The sequence below is a fragment of the Podarcis vaucheri genome (assembly GCF_965113315.1).
Source record: "Podarcis vaucheri genome assembly, chromosome: 12".
NCBI classification, from domain to species: domain Eukaryota; kingdom Metazoa; phylum Chordata; class Lepidosauria; order Squamata; family Lacertidae; genus Podarcis; species Podarcis vaucheri.
Genome location: NC_138750.1, coordinates 22,834,741 through 22,855,197, shown reverse-complemented (window position 1 = coordinate 22,855,197; position 20,457 = coordinate 22,834,741). Strand labels below are relative to the sequence as shown.

General features: G+C 41.5%; 1 protein-coding gene across 4 annotated transcripts in view; it reads right to left on the bottom strand.

Moving 5' to 3' along the window:
• Nucleotides 1–20,457, bottom strand: part of THRB (thyroid hormone receptor beta) — a 191,586-nt gene that overhangs the window by 117,242 nt on the left and 53,887 nt on the right. For all 4 annotated transcript variants that reach the window (XM_082193525.1, XM_082193527.1, XM_082193524.1 and 1 more), the window contains exon 2: nucleotides 7,021–7,134. The gene's annotated coding sequence lies outside the window, so the exon portion shown is untranslated. The remainder of the gene's footprint in view (nucleotides 1–7,020; nucleotides 7,135–20,457) is intronic.

Here is a 20,457-nt window from a genome sequence, read left to right as displayed (position 1 = left end):
AGTACTCCAAAAACAGGACTACCAGAAGAGCAATTGTTTGCCACCATATACATTTAAATTGTACGAGTTCTCTCTCTCTCTCTCATAGTTCTTTCATAGTCTTATACCAACTTGTTCACAAAGCGTGTTCTCCTTCATGGAGAGCATGTGTTGCGGTGGGGGCCGCCAGGACACTCCAAAGTTTGGGGGCGGGCTAATTGATTGTTGGCCACTGATACGATTGGGGCTTCCCTTGTTGTTGGGAAGAAGTTAATGTTGCCATTTTTTGATTGACAGTCAGAAATAGTAAAACTCCTTGCACGAGGCTAGGGCTTCCTCTTTTTGCCCGTGCATCAGATTGCCCGTCCCCCCCCCCCTTCCTAGAATTAGGGTTGTTCGCTTTGACCTTGCTATGCCTGTCATGGGGTCGTCTGCTTTGGAGCGGGGGCCTGGTAGGAATTTTGTCCATCTGGCTAATTGGCTGGGGCCATTTGGTTTTTGCCTACTGCGTAGCAAATCGTCACAACTTGTAAGGTTCGTGGTTAGGCATTGGTTTATGGTTTGGTTGGTTGAGGGGCATGGATTGGCTGTGCCTGCCCCTCTAATGCTGCTGCTGCAAGGGATTCCGTTAAAGGAATTGGGGGCTAACTATTGCTTGTCCACTCTGTCAAGGGGGCTTGGGCCATAGCAATGAGCTCCTGGTTGCATTTGGGGTGAGGGCAGGTTCCCTGCTCCGCGTAACCCCCAAGTGTATTCCCCCATTCTGACTTTCGCATCGTGTGGGATGTCAGTCTGTCCCCCATGGTGGCGGCAGATAGTCGCAACCAATGCCTATGCAACCACTCACAAATTTGTATTTTAATAAAGTTGTGGCCAAAATTATGCCAAAAATCTTAAACAAAAATTTCTGTGTGATGTGTGAGTTATTGGGGTGGACCTGGGGACCTCGACATGCAAAAGGACAGAAAGCAGAAAACACTCCAAAGGACAACATAAACCAGGCATCCCCAACCTTCGGCCCTCTAGTTTTGGACTACAATTCCGATCGTCCCTGTTAGCTAGGGATCATGGGAGTTGTAGGCCAAAACATCTGGAGGGCCGCAGGTTAGGGATGCCTGGCATAAACTAAGGTATAATTGACCAGAGAGATAATTGGTACCATTTCTTTCCCAAAGGATGCTAAATAAGAGCAGATCAGATAATACTTTTTAGTACAGAGATGAAAATATCAATACTGGATTTCCTCCTACTTTAAGAGGACAATTTTTGCTTTGCTCATTGTGCTCTAAGCAAACTTGCTCTTGAATGTTCATTATATCTATCTATACAGTAAATACCAGGTCAAGAATACTTAACAAAATAGTTAAAGAGAGGGAGGGGTGTTTTTTTAAGGCTGCAAGCCTATGAACATTTATCTGGGAGAAAGCCCCATTGCTTAGTAAATTCAGTGGGACTTATTCCTGGCTAAAATGTATAGGATTGTGCTGTAAATGTTCATTTGTGATTTTTAATTAGCAATATACCAAAAATTATGACTGAAGTATAATATCCGGAATAAACCTGGGAGTATAACTTGTGAGAGGGACAAGGGTGGCACTGTGGGTTAAACCACAGAGCCTAGGACTTGCCAATCAGAAGGTCGGCGGTTCGAATCCCCGCGACGGGGTGAGCTCCTGTTCCTTGCTCCCAGCTCCTGCCAACCTAGCAGTTCGAAAGCACGTTAAAATGCTAGTAGATAAATAGGTACCCCTCCGGCGGGAAGGTAAACGGCGTTTCCGTGCACTGCTCTGGTTCGCCAGAAGTGGCTTAGTCATGCTGGCCACATGACCCGGAAGCTGTACGCCGGCTCCCTTGGCCAATAAAGCAAGATAAGCGCCACAACCCCAGAGTCGGTCACGACTGGACCTAATGGTCAGGGGTCCCTTTACCTTTACCTTATAACTTGTGAAATGAGTCTTTAAAATCTGCTGAGATACTCATACAAGTAACAGATAAATTAAACTGATTCACAATTGCAGCATGACCTTTAGACAACGCAAGAACTTTGCAAATATTATACTGAATGCAAGAGAGAGCCATAATGCTACAGTCAATGGGATTATGTCATAGTTATTTTTTTGTTAAGTGAGCCAATTCCTGTCTACCCTTCTCAGACACAAACACACAAAATATTGATAAAGTTATGCAGGGGGGAAACGAGCACATAACACGGCCTTCATTCTCTTGAACAAACTGACCAAGAATTGATCTGGAAGAGAGGAAGGTTCACCCACCAAGTCTGAGGAACAGCAAAACCTACTGGATAATTAAGCTCTTGGTTAATCAAAAGCAGGGAAATTCAGTCAGCTGCTATGTATTAACAACTTCCAAAAGGGAGACCATAAAAAGGACATAAGTATGGATTAAAAATTAACCACGATTGCCAAAAAGCCTGATATGGCAATTCCGCCCACAGAAACATGTGCTCAGACCTTTCTGCCAGCACATGGCATACATTCTGCTGTCTTTAACAGCATCGACAGATACAGAAGCAATTATACAAAAATGCCAACTTTCTCTAGAGTAGGATGGAGGAGAGGGAAGCTGAGTCAGACTCTAAGAATACAGTTCCTGGGATCTGAGACGCTTCTCCTTCACTCTATATTCTCTTTCTCTGTTTCAATATTTTCAACTCAGTAAGAGAAGCTCTTTTAGATTTATTGCTTAGAGTGTGGCGCTGATAACACCAAGGCTGTAGGTTCGATTCCTGTATGGGACAACTCCATATTCCTGCACTGAAGGGGTTGGACTAGATTGGGTGCGCCCGCGTTTTCCGGAATCTGCGTCTGCGCAGATGTGATTTTCGGCCCTGAGGAAGTGAGTCCCCACAGTGCGCTGTGCCAGTTTAGCGCAGCACAGGGACTCGCCGAGTGGGCGGCTCAGGGGCGGCTCAGGGGCCGGTTAAACAATCCCCGTGAGCCACTTGTGGCCCACGGGCCTTAGGTTGACTACCCCTGCCATACACACTGCCTCCATACACCTCCCCAGACTTCCATACAGACTGCCCAGGCATGCACCCAAGGGAGGCCGCTTTGGTGCAGCGAACACAGCAGTCTGACTTCACTCCCAGAAGCGCACTCCATTCCCTCTCAAGACAGACAGGTGCCAACATCAACAATCAAGCAATGTTAGGGTTGTCCAGATGTGGTAAATGTGCTCAGTGTGACCTCAAGGGATAGACAAACGCTGTCCGCCACCTTTGTTCTACAAACATTCCATTCACACAAGAAGACCCAACCTCCGCATGTTCAGTAGAACTGCTAACAGAACCTTATGCATAAGACTTCTATGCACCTAAGGCTCTTTCTGTATGGTGGAAAGATCCAGCTTTTTCCCATGCCAGTTCAGAGATAGATAGATAGATAGATAGATAGATAGACAGACAGACAGACAGACAGACACACACACACACACACACACACAGGATTCTGCTTCCTCATCTATGCATTCATGAAATGTAAAATTGCGTCAACCAGCCTAAAGTCGTTGCTTGATCTTATAGTCATCCTGTGATGAACATGTCCATGTAAGGCTCACCCTTACTTAATTTTTTTTTTTAAATCTCCTTCAGAAAAGTATGTACGTCTACGTGCATAGGAACTAGCAATTTGGGTAAATGTTGGGCTTAACTTGGTGTTAGCATAGATTTACATTTTTTTCACATTAAAACTGACCCAAATGCTCCTTACCTCACAACAGCATTCTGTGTTGCTTGCTATCTTGACAGAGAGATGGGTGACTAAATACTTTTAAAAATAGTGCAAAATATCTTCTTAATTAAGGTTTTTTTTAAAAAAATGTGAACCCAGACAGGTGTTATTCAGCAGTTTATCAACCACCTGCTCAGGCAAATGCCCTTGAGGCCATCAAACTGACATTGAGTCTGTTGTATTGGTGTGGTGGACATTTGGCATCTATTTTCTCTTCATTTGTTAAGTTTTTCACTCACGTGTGCCTTCACCAGCAAATGCCAGACACACACCGAAGACCCAACACCCAAGGCTGGCCAAATTATCTTGGCACTTAAAGCAGAAAATCCCATAAGCGCCTCACCGCTCAGACTAAAAATACATTAAATAACAATTTGTTAGTCTTTTCATCTGGAAGGACAGATCGTGAAGCTGAGGCTCCAATACTTTGGCCACCTCATAAGAAGAGAAGACTCCCTGGAAAAGACCCTGATGTTGGGAAAGATGGAGGGCACAAGGAGAAGGGGACGACAGAGGACGAGATGGTTGCATAGTGTTCTCGAAGCTACCAGCAGAGTTTGACCAAACTGTGGGAGGCAGTGGAAGATAGAAGTGCCTGGCGTGCTCTGGTCCATGGGGTCACAAAGAGTCGGACACGACTAAATGACTAAACAACAAGTCTTTTCATTGCACATCACTCTACCTAACAGCAAGACCAGCTCTGAGTGTCTTCCAGATCTCATGACAAATGATAGGAGAAAGGCTTAGAAAACCAGTGTTTTAGCATATCAGGTTAGGACTGGGGTCACTCAGGATCAAATCCCCACTTGGCTACAAAGCTGACTTTAGTTTTTCCTCTCTCGCAGGTCAACTTACCTCAAAAGCTCCCTGAATGGAAGATAGGATAAAGTATAATAAATGATAGCAATAAAAAAATGAACAAAGTGCAATAAATCTGATAAACAATAAAAGTTCTGAAGTTACATTCTAAAGTCACAAGCCCATGTCTTAAATATTTGTTACAGAAAGATATGCACACTTTATTTTTAAGAAAAGAGCTACTTTTATCAGATTCTCTACCTAAGCCTTTTGTGAAAGTGTTTAGATGTTAAGTTGTGGATGTGGCCATATAAATGCTTCACAAAATCTTTCCAGTGACACGGGACACAGCCCTTAGGGGTTTTTTGGTAACTCTGTTCTTCCAATTGCTCAAAGGCTGTCCATATTCTTATCACTTCTGTTATAGGAAAGTAAAATGATGATGGGAAATGAGACTTTGACTAGGTTTTTTTTTTAAAAAAAAAAAAACTAACTTGGTAGAGAACATTTGAGGAAAAGGAGGAATATGCAGAGCCCGGGTTCTATTTGGGAGAACTAAATTATCTCTATCCACTTTGCATCATGTACAAGTGAGGAGGAATTAAAGAACCGTTTAATGAGGGTGAAAGAGGAGAGCGCAAAATATGGTCTGAAGCTCAACATCAAAAAAACAAAGATCATGGCCACTGGTCCCATCACCTCCTGGCAAATAGAAGGGGAAGAAATGGAGGCAGTGAGAGATTTTACTTTCTTGGGTTCCATGATCACTGCACATGGTGGCAGCAGTCACAAAATTAAAAGACGCCTGCTTCTTGGGAGGAAAGCAATGACAAACCTAGACAGCATCTTAAAAAGCAGAGACATCACCTTGCCAACAAAGGTCCGTATAGTTAAAGCTATGGTTTTCCCAGTAGTGATGTATGGAAGTGAGAGCTGGACCATAAAGAAGGCTGATCGCCGAAGAATTGATGCTTTTGAATTATGGAGCTGGAGGAGACTCTTGAGAATCCCATGGACTGCAAGAAAATCCAACCTCTCCATTCTTAAGGAAATCAGCCCTGAGTGCTCACTGGAAGGACAGATCCTGAAGCTGAGGCTCCAATACTTTGGACACCTCATGAGAAGAGAAGACTCCCTGGAAAAGACGCTGATGTTGGGAAAGATTGAGGGCACAAGGAGAAGGGGACGACAGAGGGCGAGATGGGTGGACAGTGTTCTCGAAGCTACAAACATGAGTTTGACCAAACTGCGGGAGGCAGTACAAGACAGGAGTGCCTGGCGTGCTCTGGTCCATGGGGTCACGAAGAGGTGGACACGACTAAATGACTAAACAACAACAACAACAACAACAACAACAACAACAACAACAACAACAACATACAGGGTGGATTTGATTTAAATCAAATTGATTTAAATAATGATTTAAATCACTAGTCAGTAAGACTTGATTTAAATCATTTTTTTAACAGAAAGACTCATTCTTGCTGGTATCATCTTAATATTTACAACCAGATGAAGGTTTCATTTTTGGAATAATAAATTTTCAGAGTAGTTTTTACAGTTAAATCAAAAAATTACTGTTTTGGTTATACTATTAGAAATACATAGACTGATAATTAGGAAAATATTGTGAGGTTTGAGAAGTTAACTGTTTATAGTTGGACAACGTTTCTGCTGTACTTTACTGGAAGGAGAAAAACAATCATTTCCTTAACAACAATTTAAACAATTTATTTAACTAAAACAATAACATTATAGCATACGTATCCATGTTGGTTAACGGATGTGGTTAAACAATTTCATGAAAAACTTATAACAAATCCTTATTTCATGATGAATACCTTTAAGTTACTATAATGTAACTTAAATCTTTAGAAATATTTTTCCTCCAAAAGGATTTTATTTTAAAATTCCAATTTAAATTTTAAAAAATCTTTAAAAAATAAATAATAAATCACTGATTTTTATCCACTCTGCATTAAAGCAACTCACACTCTTTTTTTTTGTCTGTTTCAAAGTGCATTTTAAAAATCTGATTTAAATATTTAAAAATCTGATGTAATTTTTTTAAAAAAACACCTGATTTTTATTTATTTTATTTATTTATTTCAGTGATTTTTATCCACGCTGCCTGTATCATATCCCTCTCCCCAACACCCTGCTTATCTGCCTCTTTTGTCCTGGCTCCAGCAGCATTGAAACAATAGGGCACAGGACTCTATGGAATCTTCCTGCACCGAATAAAGTAGGGTCTCTCTGTCATTCTGCTATGTGTGCAACTCTAGACAAGGCCTCACGAACTCCTTCATTTATAGAATCCTTTTTAAAAAAACTAACACTGCTGCCTTCTGTCGCTCTGCACAACATTTTGAAAAGTTTATTTCAGAAGAGGGCATCTGTTTTCTCTGGAGGAAAACATTACCTTGCATTTGTGAGTCTTGCCTTGCCTTTCTTCCAAAACATTTAACAGAATTTAAACACTGTAAAAACTGACCTTAGAACGAGCCCATAAATGAGAGACAAGATTAAGCAGGAGGATGACAGAAACCATATCTGTTTTCAAATATATGCGCAGATACAGGGATCACAGGTCTTCTGTTCTTAGCATCTGAGGATAAAAATAAAAATAAAAATAGCATGAATCAGCAAATGCTTATCTCACAGACAGTATGCGCCTAGAAACTGAGCAGACATATTGAAGTATGAACTCAGAAGACATGATTGTACCAGTTGCTCACCAGAAAGTTCTACTGATCAGAATGAAGATCTAATCTGCCAAGTCTGCTTGACATCACTCCAATTTATCATCGTCATAGCAAGATGTCTATCAGTATATACATCTGGTCGCACAGTATAAGAACCAAAGTGGAAGTTCACACATTAATTAAAAATAAAATAAAGTACAGTGGTACCTCGGGTTACATACGCTTCAGGTTACAGACTCCACTAACCCAGAAATAGTGCTTCAGGTGAAGAACTTTGCTTCAGGATGAGAACAGAAATCGTGCTCCGGTGATGCGGCGGCAGCAGGAGGCCCCATTAGCTAAAGTGGTGCTTCAGGTTAAGAACAGTTTCAGGTTAAGTATGGACCTCCGGAACGAATTAAGTACTTAACCCGAGGTACCACTGTATTTGAATACCAAGGTGTTTGAGAACCAAGGTGCCACTGTATTCAGTTACAGCAGCTCAGCTTTCCTCATCTTGTTGCCCTCCAACTGTGTTGGATTACAACTCCCAACAACCTCAGGCAGCATGCCAAATGGTCAGGAATGAGGGGCTTTGTAGTCCAAAATATCTGTGTGTGTGTGTTTGCACGCACGCACACATGCGTGCCAGGCTGAGAGCATTTGCCCTAGCACATGCCACAATAATACATTTGTTAGTCATCAGTGTGCCGCAAGACAATAATTCAGTCATGAGACTTGGAGTTGACATGGATCAATTAAGAAACAAAAACAGATCTGGTGCGAAAGATTCCGACCGCTACACAGAAACGCCATGGTTTGGCAATGTCAATGCAGACTCTTCTCTTGATAGGTTTCAGGTCTAACTGCATTACAGTCGTGGATGAAGAAAGGATGTTTTTATTTCTGTTTTCGCAGGACGAGAAACAACGCGGTTATTTTCTCACACAAACTGTGCTAAGTAGCAGGACGCCACAAGTTCCAGGCCATAGGTTAGAGAAACTAGACAGGACATCAGATTAAATGTGTGAAGAGCAACAGGTTTTCTAGCATGCAAAGAAAACAGCGGCCATAAAGATGCGGGCAGACTATCTAGAGGAGGGGTTGGGAACCTCGGGCCTAAGGAGAAAATGCAGCCGTCCAGGCCTCACTGTCAAGCTCACAATTCACATCTCTCTGTGGGATTTCCGCCCCCCCCTTTTTTTTTGCCTGGCTGTCTTTGAATGGCCAGACTCCCTCTGTCTTTCGTGGATGGAGAGAGATGCTTATATAGAAACCTCTGACTTTTGCATGGTGGAACTTGTAAGAGTCCTATCAACCAGCATGAAACCTCTGGAACATTGCAGACCCTCCAATATTATCCAGGGACAATCCCGGATTTACAGAAGCCATCCTGGTTTCTGCTTTGATCCCAGAATGCCCCACTTTTCCGTAAAGGTAAAGGGGCCACTGACCATTAGGTCCAGTTGTGGACGACTCTGGGGTTGTGGTGCTCATCTCACTTTACTGGCCAAGGGAGCCGGCATACAGCTTCCGGATCATGTGGTCAGAATGACTAAGTTGCTTCTGGTGAACCAGAGCAGCGCACGGAAACGCCGTTTACCTTCCTGCTGGAGCAGTACCTATTTATCTACTTGCACTTCGAACTGCTAGGTTGGTAGGAGCAGAGTTTGAGCAATGGGAGCTCACCCCATCGCAGGGATTCGAACCGCCAACCTTCTGATCTGCAAGCCCTAGGCTCTGTGGTTTAACCCACAGTGCCTATCTTCATCAGAGAAACGATGGAGGGTTTGGAGTTATCCAATCCCTGAGCTAAGGAGATAAGTAACTACACAACCTTTAGAGGACAACTGAAGGCAGCCCTGTATAGAGAAGTATTTTAATGTTTGATGTTCTATTACGTTTTTATATATGAAAGATGCCGTCCAGAGTTGTTGAAGCAACACAGTCAGATGGGTGGGGTAACAACAACAACAACATCATCATCATCATGATTGAATAGGACGTCCCTATTTTCACCAGAGAAAAGTTGGAGGGTATGATATTGCCCACAGTGGTAATGAACAGTCAAACTATGCTGCACCTGACTCTAAAATCTCCTAGATCATTCAAATACAACAGCAGTTAAAGGTACCAGGGCAGGTGTAGTAAGGACATATCAGTTTACATAACTAATCTATCACAACATCCTTTTGCTAGAGCTATCGTGACAGCAATGGAAGCAGCCATCTGGGTCAAGGGCAAGCAGGGCCAACAGGGAAAACCATTCAGGTGGACTCAGTCATTTGAAAAATAACGTATAAACTGAATTACTTTCAACTATATATATATATATATATATATATATATATATATATATATATATGCAGGTTTTGGTGTCTTCGGGTGTCTTCCCGTGTAAGAGTCGGGGTGTCTGTGCGACGTTTCGACGAGGTCTCACTCGTCATCTTCAGGCTGGTGCTTTCGGCTTCTTGTTACTGGAACAGAGCAGAATCTGGTGTTTGAGTTCCTATAAATACTGTTGAGGGGTGTGGTGTATAGCCTCCAACGTTCTGGGCAGAGAGGAAGTTCCTAGATTAGTGTGCCTTTTCTTCTTTTGTTCCTTAATTACTTGAGGGATATCTTGAGTGATTTCATGAGTGATATTCTGAATACCACTGGGTGGGTCATTAAGTGTAGATTAGTTGCTAAAGCTTTCGTGTCTTGACCTCTTGAGCTTGTGAAGAGTTTTTCTGAGAAGATGGCTGTGCTGCATTTAGTTGTGCTCTGGCTTGGCTTCGTGTATAGGGGCGAGCTGTGATTTTGTGCCTTGTGCCAGCCAGATCTGTGTAGGGATTGCAGGGGGGTGCAGCATCCGGAGGTGCCACTATAGTTTGGCTACTGGATGGAGTCTGTAATATGTCTGTGGAGAGGGTCTGGGTTTGGGTCTGGTGTGGTTGATTGGTGACGGCGTTCTGTGTGCCTCTGGTTCTGGTGTCGGTTTTTGTGGGGAGGGCTAATTTCCAGATGTCTGGCAGGCGGGACGTGTCGTCACGCTTGTTCATGTTGTGAGGGTGTTTCTCTATCTCGATGGCTTCCATGATTATTCTCTTGTGGTGATGTTCCATGTTAAAGAGCAATTTGGAATCTGCAAAATTAATTTCGTGTCCTGTTTCTTTCATGTGTTGGAAAAGAGAGGAAGTTTTTTCTTCTTTTTTGACGGCATTCTTGTGTTCTGCGATACGTGCATTTATTCGTCTGTTTGTTTGTCCAATGTACGTGGCTGGGCAGACTTTGCAGGGTATTTCATAGACCCCTTGGTTTTCCAAATACCCTGCAAAGTCTGCCCAGCCACGTACATTGGACAAACAAACAGACGAATAAATGCACGTATCGCAGAACACAAGAATGCCGTCAAAAAAGAAGAAAAAACTTCCTCTCTTTTCCAACACATGAAAGAAACAGGACACGAAATTAATTTTGCAGATTCCAAATTGCTCTTTAACATGGAACATCACCACAAGAGAATAATCATGGAAGCCATCGAGATAGAGAAACACCCTCACAACATGAACAAGCGTGACGACACGTCCCGCCTGCCAGACATCTGGAAATTAGCCCTCCCCACAAAAACCGACACCAGAACCAGAGGCACACAGAACGCCGTCACCAATCAACCACACCAGACCCAAACCCAGACCCTCTCCACAGACATATTACAGACTCCATCCAGTAGCCAAACTATAGTGGCACCTCCGGATGCTGCACCCCCCTGCAATCCCTACACAGATCTGGCTGGCACAAAGCACAAAACCACAGCTCGCCCCTATACACGAAGCCAAGCCAGAGCACAACTAAATGCAGCACAGCCATCTTCTCAGAAAAACTCTTCACAAGCTCAAGAGGTCAAGACACGAAAGCTTTAGCAACTAATCTACACTTAATGACCCACCCAGTGGTATTCAGAATACCACTCATGAAATCACTCAAGATATCCCTCAAGTAATTAAGGAACAAAAGAAGAAAAGGCACACTAATCTAGGAACTTCCTCTCTGCCCAGAACGTTGGAGGCTATACACCACACCCCTCAACAGTATTTATAGGAACTCAAACACCAGATTCTGCTCTGTTCCAGTAACAAGAAGCCGAAAGCACCAGCCTGAAGATGACGAGTGAGACCTCGTCGAAACGTCGCACAGACACCCCGACTCTTACACGGGAAGACACCCGAAGACACCAAAACCTGCATTGCTGTACCCGTGAAAATCTACGAAAGCATATATATATATATATATATATATATATTCATTCATTCATTCCCCTCAAACACAAATAGGTTGGAGGGAGCTGTGAACAGTGGCATTTCCGTCACACAGAATTCTGGCCTAGAATGGAAGAAAATAGCCAGTTATTTATATACTGCCTCTTGGCGTTTAAAAAGGTCCCATGGTGGTCTATAATATATATATTTTTTAAAAAATAATTTGCATAAAATATCTCTACGCCAGTTTGGATTTCAGGACAGTGGACATTGCAAGAATAGCATAGCACGGCCAAACAACAGTAACAAAACAACAGATAAAATCCTTTAAAGCATTCTAAGGTTTGCACAATCATTAAAACGGCAACAAAAGCAAACTAGAAGCACTTAAAATAAACTGGAAGGGAATTCTACAAATGCAGAACTTTAATCAAGAAGGCTCCGTCTGGCATCCCGGTGGAAGGACACAGAACAAGACTTCTGAAGATGAAGGCCTTTCTGGAGGACAATTCTTTTTTACTAGGCCTAGCTTCTTTCTTTCTTCACATCACATATAGATGACTGGAGAAGGAAGGAGACCATGTTCTTACTGCCATAAGGGTGTTCCCCAAATGAAGTCCATTTGCTTACAGTTATTTCTCTCTCTGGCTGGATCTATACACATCAAAGAAGCGTTTCGTTTAAACACGTTGCAAACTTCGTATGAGAAATCAGGTTGGCAAAAACAGAACTCCACAGCGCCATCTGGTGCCATAGTGTTAGAATGCATAAACAACGCATATAAAGCGATTTTTCTTTGCCAATTTAGCTGAGTCCTCCCTCCCCCCTCACACACACCCCCATCCTTACAACAGCATTTGAAATTCACCAGACACATTTTGCACTTTGTTATTGGCCATTTGTGATCATCTAGAGGTGCCTGCATGGGGATCTGAACTGTTTTCACACACTAGCAACACATCCTGTAGAATTCTATCCATGATATTGCATCTGCACTATCAGAATGAATCTCAGTAACCAAAAAGCCATATTGAACAATACAACGTTTGAGCTCTTCTGGCCCCAAAATGGCAACTAGGCATTCTGTTTTGGTGACTGTAATACTGGTTTAAGAAGCCATTTGGCACCTAGCTTATATACCTGAGTTTCTAACACTACCTTAAAATATAGCTATTTTCAGAGGAAGAAGAAGAAGAGGAGGAGTTTGGATTTGATATCCCGCTTTGTCACTACCTGAAGGAGTCTCAAAGCAGCTAACATTCTCCTTTCCCTTCCTCCCCCACAACCAACACTCTGTGAGGTGAGTGGGGCTGAGAGACTTCAGAGAAGTGTGACTGGCCCAAGGTCACCCAGCAGCTGCATGTGGAGGAGCGGAGACGCAAACCCGGTTCCCCAGATTACGAGTCTATCGCTCTTAACCACTGCACCACACTGGCTCTCAGAGCACCTATGTTTCACGGACGAACCTCATATTCTAACTCCATTGTAAATTCAACCTTTCCTGTTTGGAGGACTGAGTGGGTCAAGCACAGAAATGAGCCATTTCACATAATCCTTAATGGAGTAAAAATAATTCATCGACGCAGAAATACAGTTGAACCGAACGTAAATTACGTATCCATTGTAAGAGAGAGAAATCCTGCCAGCTTCAGTTCTTCTGCAAAGAAGATTCTGCAACAGCAACTGTTATTTGGCTGTCAGAAGTGAAAGGCATCCTCTATCTGAGAAAGTGTGAGAAGTGGTAGTAATTCATTTAACCAAATGCCTGCATTCTCCTGCGGAGAGGTGAAGCAGCTGCTGCTTAATAATTCAGACAAGCCTGGAAGTAATCAAGGCCCATCAGTTTACAGTTTGTACAGAATAAGAATCGGAGTCGTCCCCCAACAGTTGAATCTGAAGTCTGCCACCTTCCGGGTTATTACCAATTTCAGTCAGAGGCTTAGATGAATCAGCACATCTAGAACAAAGTGATTCATTGACAGGAGAAAGCAGAAAAGAACATTTGTGTTTCATTAGGGCCCAAGACATGTATCTTCATTCTGAGGCTTCTGCACATACGAATTTTCATTCAGACACAAACTTCTCAGGGAGGAAAACCTTACTGGATCAATTGATGTGTGTGCTGAAGCTTAAGCCTGTTTTAAAAGTTCAATCTGATATACTTTTAATGCAATTGTTTAAGGGAAGGGAGAAGACAATTTCTAGATATTTTGTCACTTTTTTCTGTTATACCATTTTTACTGATTTTTTTAAAAGGTTATATTGTATGGTATTTTTGACACAGAGGTGCATATTGTACCTATGGCCATGCTCTGTGTGAAAGCATGATTTTATTGCCTCTGGCAATAAATAATCATCATAGTGGTGCAGAAAACCTGAAAATGTGGTCAGGTTCTCCTTCACTGTCTTTTCCCCTTGGTAGGGGTGATTCTTTTGCAATTTATCCCCGGTCCCCACAGAATTCCATTTTTTCCTAGTGTAGAATTCTAGATCTCATGCTGAAGAATCTGAAGCCTTGGTGTCAAAATAGGTTGTTTATGTATGCCACTACTGCGGCACATGCTTTGTTAGCCCGAAAAATGGAAAATGAGCGAGGTCCCAACCAAAGAAGAGTGGCAACTTAAGTTGGCAGAATATGCGCAGCTTGCAGACTTAACATACAGAATGAGAGAAGAAGAAGAACATATGTTTAAAGAAGATTGGAAAATGTTTATTGAATATATGGGAAATAATTGTGTACAGCTGAAAACACTGGCAGCATAAAGATAAATTCAACAGTGTAAACAAGTTATGATGGATGTAATAATGGAATACTGAATGGTATAGTTTCTGTAAAATACGCAGGGATTTATGATATGTAAAATGAACAACAGAAAGAAAGGAAATCATTGATATCTTAAGGATGTAAAAATGAGTACTTTAAATTGTAAAACAGAATAAACACACACACACACACAGTCGTACCTTGGTTCTCGAACTTAATCCGTTCCAGAAGTCCGTTCGACTTCTGAAACCGTTCGAAAAGCAAGGTGTAGCTTCCAATTGGCTGCAGGAGCTTTCTGCATTTGAGCAGAAGACATGTTGGACATTCTGAAAAATGTTCGAAAACCGGAACACTTACTTTTGGGTTTTTGGCGTTCGGGAGCCAATTTGTTCGATAACTAAGCAGTTCGAGAACCTGAAGCCTAGTAACATCCATTTTTCACACAGCTTCCCTTATGCCGGCCTGCCCTCTATGGGGGTCTGAGAGGCCTGTGCCCTAGGGCCAACTATGCTTTCCGGTGGAATTCCATGTTTGGACACACTACACAGTTTTCTTCCGAAAGTAGCAGTAGAGCTACTGGGGCACTGGGAAGGGAGGAGAGGTTGCCTCTTTGCCCCCATGCATAATTTCAAACATAAATCCCTCCCAGAAACTATTAGCCACAGAAAGAAATAACATGCATCTTTTCTTGACAAGAATGACTACCGAAGAGGCCACAAACAAACTATTATGCATTGCTGGAGGTCTGTCCTTGTGTGCTGTCTATATAGCACCGTCTTGCAAACCAGCCCACAGAAGTAACTAACCAACCAGAAACAAAACTACAAACCTGTTAAGAGGCTAGTAAGCTGCACTTCTGTGCTGGTTCCAGGAAGCATTAAACAACAGTCCTTCTATGACGCAATCGGACTGTTTTCCACCAGCCTGCTTGGTTTTCATACTGGTCATAGTGGAAGGGATTTTTCTTCCTCTGTGGCTAGCACAAAAACAAATGAAGTGGCGAATAAATTAGGAGAGCGAGAGAGAGAGCTGTCTCTCCTCTACCAATCTACTCGCTTGCATAAAATTCCTGGTCATCTGCAGCTAGTAAAGTTGTTAAATAAAAGGCTAAAAAGCACATTTACTCACTCGGCGCTAGCTTACACCGATTAGAAGCCAAGACAGCATGCATGGGATTTGCGGGGGGTAAAGGAGTAGACAAATGTAATAGTCCTTCAATACACCATAAATAGCTCAAAATACACCTTGGCTTTCTCATATGGGTAAGACCACAGGCTCATGCTTCCCCTCTGAACATATGCATCCAATTTTTTCCAGTGTGCCAGTCCGTCTGCCTAAATATTGCTAGATAGCTGACAGAAGCTTTAAGCAACTGGTCTGGAAGCAAGTCTCCTGAAAGGAAGAGTTATTCTCCGCATTACCTCAATGTGTGATCAGGATTAATAATACTCGAATTAATAAATAAATTCAGCTGCCACATTCAGAGTGCATTTTTGGAGTGCACACGTTACGCAAAGTAAAAATGCAGAGGTCTGGCAACTACTGAAAATAGTAATTCAGAAAAGCGCTTTGCAAGCCATACCCAAAGAAGAACAAGCTTGGTAATTGCAGGAGATGAGCGTGTAGATAAGAGGGAACTTAGTAATGAAGAAATGTAAAAACCAAAGGTGGAATTACAAATTCCAAGATGTTCAGTGCAACATTACAAGTGGGAAACATACACCAAAGCCATGTAATGAGACAACTAATTGCAAAATTCGTAAGTAATCTCTTTTTATCCTTTCAGTTTGGAACCTGTTGCAGTCCTAATTATGTCATCAAGAGCACAAACAAGCCTGATAGCTCATTAACTTTAGCCTCTATGGTAGCAACCAGTCCGTTTCTTTTCCTCAACCTACACTTGGTGACAGAAACAGGTTGTGGTGGGGTACAAGACGGTAAATGAAATCTCAGATTTATGGTGCGATGGAGAGATTAACAGAGGAACTATAGAAGTTGCCAGGGACCGTGCAAAATGTCTGGCAAAAGCAATGCACAGCAGCACTCGGGCCTAGATGAGAAGTTTGTGGAAGTCCCAATACAGACTCTCTTTCTCACTGCTAGTTAAATTTTGAATAAGGAAACAGAAGAGGATATCAGAGAGAGATTGTGATGGGGGCTATTTTATAGCATTTCAAGCTAAACAACTTGACCAGAGTAGTTTGGACTTTATTTAGAATGGGTTGGGGTGAGGTTTATGAACTTGGCGAGCTGGTTTTTGAACTCCTCACATTCCAAAGCTTTGCCCCTACCACCAAATATCAGAACGATCATAGGGCAAGATTAATGATGTTATTCTTTTCTTTCTTTCTTTCTTTCTTTCTTTCTTTCTTTCTTTCTTTCTTTCTTTCTTTCTTATCCAATCAATCAATCAACCTATACCCACAGGTTTCAGGGCAGTTCACAACATAAAAATCACAAAATAAAAATACATTAAAAAATGAAAACAAGAACAAGCCATTAACCCCCAATAAAGCTTTAAAGGGAACTACAATAATAAAGAGATATAACTGTTGTGTTTTGCTTATTAAAGTAAACAAATGGTAATGGATGAGATCAAACTGCAACAATGAAGTGGGTTTTGCTTTTGTTTAGTTTTTAGTGAAAACGCTGTTGTGTTCATGTCCTGCTAAACATCTGGTTAACCGCTACGAGAGAAAAATATTGAACTTTTGTTCTGATCCATCTTTTTATGAATGTGTAGGGAATAACTTAAAATATGCAGATTTACCATTATGACGGTGTTCCAACTGCAGGCATGTTAAATGTTCTACATAAGCTATCAAATAAAATTTAACAAGGACACATGGAAATGCACCAGAAAGGGAGGGGGTGGAAAACCTAACTAACTAAAAAGCAAAAGGGAACGGGGAGGATTACAGGCGAGGTAATGGCATTTTCGAAAAAAGGATGTTACGATTTATAGCGAATAACAAGCTGAACATTACTCAACAGCGTGATGCTGGAGCACTGAAAACATGCAAATTAGGGTGCTTAAAAAACATATCCCTATGTTTACTTCATTCTCTTTGGGCAATTACCAAAGGATTTGTCAGTGGTGGAATATTTATGTTTCACAGACTGGAGAGGGTTGGATTTAAAAACATAAATCAAGGCTATTGTTGTCCCAGTGGTGTGAGATTCTAGGGGTTTCAGGTGCTTATCCAGGGTTTATGCTTCCTTTTGGCACAGCACAGACAGTGGTGTCTTTAGGTTATATGGTTTATTTACACATATATACAACCTGAGCCTATGATGGTGGGGTACACAACATCAACACCCCCAAAGGGCCTTGTTTCTCCCATAGCCACAGCCTCAGATTCAAGCAGAAATCAGTCATAACTTTCTCTCTGTTTGTCCAGCCTTCAGCCTTTTTTTTGCACCCAGCTTCTAGCTGACATAGCAGCAAAACACAGCAGTACTGCTGTTTTATCTTACTAACTATGTAAGAGAGGGAGGGAGGGACCCACCTATTTGCCATCTGCCACAGAGCTCCCTTTCTTCTGTCCAAATGGCCCCTTACCTGTCCTTTATTTCTCTTAATGGCCCATCTCCCAGGTGATCACCTCATGAGGAAGCTAGCTTGATTTACATTTTAACAGTTGCTGGGATTATAAGGATTAGAAGTCTGGCACCCACAAACTCATAATGCTGTATGTGTGAAAGCACTGTAGGGGATGGGCGGGGGGAGGGGGAGATGGTAACTCTGCTAGATATTTAATTTATTGACAATATAATACATACTGAAATATGACCTGAAGTCTGTAGCTCAATCAACCCACTGCGTGAGTTTTGAGTTCTCTACATCGGATTCACTGATTGTCTTGGATTGGCTGGGATAACCTTTTTGAATTATGCACTTTTAATGGTTGCTTTGTGCTTCTGAAAGAATTCGAGTTTGGATTGTGTTATTACTGTTGGCCTAATATTATGGATGGATGTACTTCTCAACGGCATGGGACATGCAAGAACATGCAATCCCTGGAAATAGCATTTTCTATTTTCCTTATTGTTGGAGGTACATTGCCTGAGGAACATGGACTCTATTCCTTTACTGCTAGACTCCATATCCCACTCTCACAAATTTGCTCCCCTTTGCCTCTCATAGGCCTAGAATGTTGTGTTTCAAGAGTTGCAAGTCCTGTTCCTATTGCAGATAAAACCTGTTGAGACTAACTTCGAAATAAAAACTTTTCTTTCTTTTTTTGAGATTTTGATCTAGAAAAATAAGTGGGTACAACTAGAGTTTTTTCCAAGTTGGAGCTAATAAGTGTTAATTAATATAATTAATTGTTATAATGTGACTGTAGCTAGTCTAAACTTCTGTTCCATACAGAATGCTAGCAGAATTCTTAAGTATAGGAACGCACATAGCAACAACACTCAAAGCCAACTGGACAGAAACCCAACTGGTACTGTAGGATTCTTGCACTAGTCCAGGCATAGGCAAACTCGGCCCCCCTTCCAGATGTTTTGGGACTACAACTCCCATCATCCCTGACCACTGGTCCTGTTAGCTAGGGATGAGGGGAGTTGTAGTACCAAAATATCTGGAGGGCCGAATTTGCCTATGCCTGCACTAGTACTTCCTTGCAAGTACCATAACATTGATCAGTATAGGCTATTCACTAAGGGGCAATGCCCTGGAATTCCAGCACAGCTCAGAGAAAACCCATAGTTATTATTATTGTTTTTTTGTAGAGAAGCGTTTAGTGACATTAATACAATCCACAGTGAAACCTTCCTATTTCTATTACGTAAGCTGCAATGCTAATATCATTTTCCCCCTCCACTACACTTTCTACTTCTCATAATATGAATCTGGCACCTTCTCTTAAGAGCCCTATTTGTCACAAGACAGCAGCGATGAGAAGTCTGTGGCAGACTTGTACTGCAGATTTTTCCAACCTGAACTGACAACTACACTCTATGAAAAAAAAAATGGATTCTAGTTAAAATACAGCAGAACCAATGATATGTGGGAAAGTGAGATGCCTGGTACCTCTGGACTCCACTTATCAGAACAAATGAAATTCAAAAATGTATCTCATTATAGTTCTTCCTTTATCTTTGATGCAGTAAAATGAGTTTCCCGCTCTAGATAGTCGACCAAGTACCCAAAAAAGCAAAGCTGAAGATGGAAAGGCAGTTTGGCCCTGATTCTTCAGAAACACCCATGCTGCTACAAGATTTAATATCTGCAACAAGAACGAAAAACTTTACATTTGCACTATATAAAACTCTACTCAATGGAGGAAATATGATTTAGAATAAGATAGACAAAAATGGAGTGAAGATTTAGGGGTACAGATAATAAATGATATATGGGAGTCAAGTAGAAAATCAACAGAAATAGCCTCTATGGATCTAAGACTAAGACTTATTCAACAGAAAATAATATTCAGAGACCACTGGACTCCAGCAAAACTATACCAGAAGAAAATAACAAGTGCAGACCACTGCTGGAGATGTGGGAGTAAAAATGCGAGCTTAGTACATATGTTGATTAACTGCCCGATGATAAGATCATTTTGGTGCCAGGTGAGGATATTTATAGCAAGAGTAATAAAATAAATTGTAATTTGGGGGAACTGAATTTAATTCTAAATTATATTCCAGAAACGTGAGAATTTCAAGGGGTAAAAAAAAAATTGGATGTACCGTGCTATATTAGAAGCAAAAAAACCTGTTTTGAAGAATTGGAAGAGCCGCAAAAAGATTCCATTGAGCAGATGGATTGATAATATGGACAGATTAGCTACATACAAACGACCCAAAATAAGAATGGATAGATATGAAGAAATTTGGAACGAATATTTAAGCGATAAGGCGGATAGTGGTGGAAAGTAGGGGGAGGAGAGAGAGGTGGGAAAATATTGTTTAAAAAAGGTGTAGTCATAGGTATATCAGTGTATTCAAATCTGAATTGTCAAATTGTGTTATTGTTGTTATTATGGTTTTTGTTGTATGTGTCCTTTGTGGTTGCTGTTTGTATCGAAAAAAATGATTGAATAATATATATATATATATATATATTAAAAGATGGTCCTCTTTAATCCAAGTTTTTTTTAATAAAGGTAACTTTTTTGCTGAATGAAACATGAGGAAAATTCACCTGAGCTTAGCTATGCTGGAGGATGAGTAATACACAAATATTAAATAGGCGTCTTTCAGAAATAAGAACCAGAGATCTAATGAAATCT